The sequence below is a fragment of the Petaurus breviceps genome, unplaced genomic scaffold, assembly GCF_028583685.1.
Source record: "Petaurus breviceps papuanus isolate PSGF00001 unplaced genomic scaffold, PetGlider_PUasm1.0 689, whole genome shotgun sequence".
NCBI classification, from domain to species: domain Eukaryota; kingdom Metazoa; phylum Chordata; class Mammalia; order Diprotodontia; family Petauridae; genus Petaurus; species Petaurus breviceps.
This window is the reverse complement of record NW_027186458.1, coordinates 1262148-1262517: the sequence shown is the minus strand read 5'-3', so window position 1 is coordinate 1262517 and position 370 is coordinate 1262148.

Below are 370 nucleotides of genomic sequence, written 5' to 3'. Positions count from 1 at the left end.
CTTCCTTCCTTCCTTCCTTCTTTCCTTCCTTCCTTCCTTCCTTCCTTTCTTCCTTCCTTCCTTTTTTCCTTCCTTCCTTTTTTCCTTCCTTTCTTCTTTCTTTCCTTCCTTCCTCTTCCTTATTCTCCTTTTCTTTCTCTTTCTTCTTCTCCCCCACCACTCATTTTTAAAATAATGTAGAGGTCTTCCATTATGTATATATGTATGTGTGTATGCATGTGTGCATGTGTGTGTATATACACATATACATACATGTATATATACATACACACATACAGTTGTGCCTGGTTTTCCCCACAACCCCCCTCCCCCAAGAATGTGAGCAGACTGCCAGGTCAGCTCTGCCCTCTGCCACTGGGTCTCTGCCCTT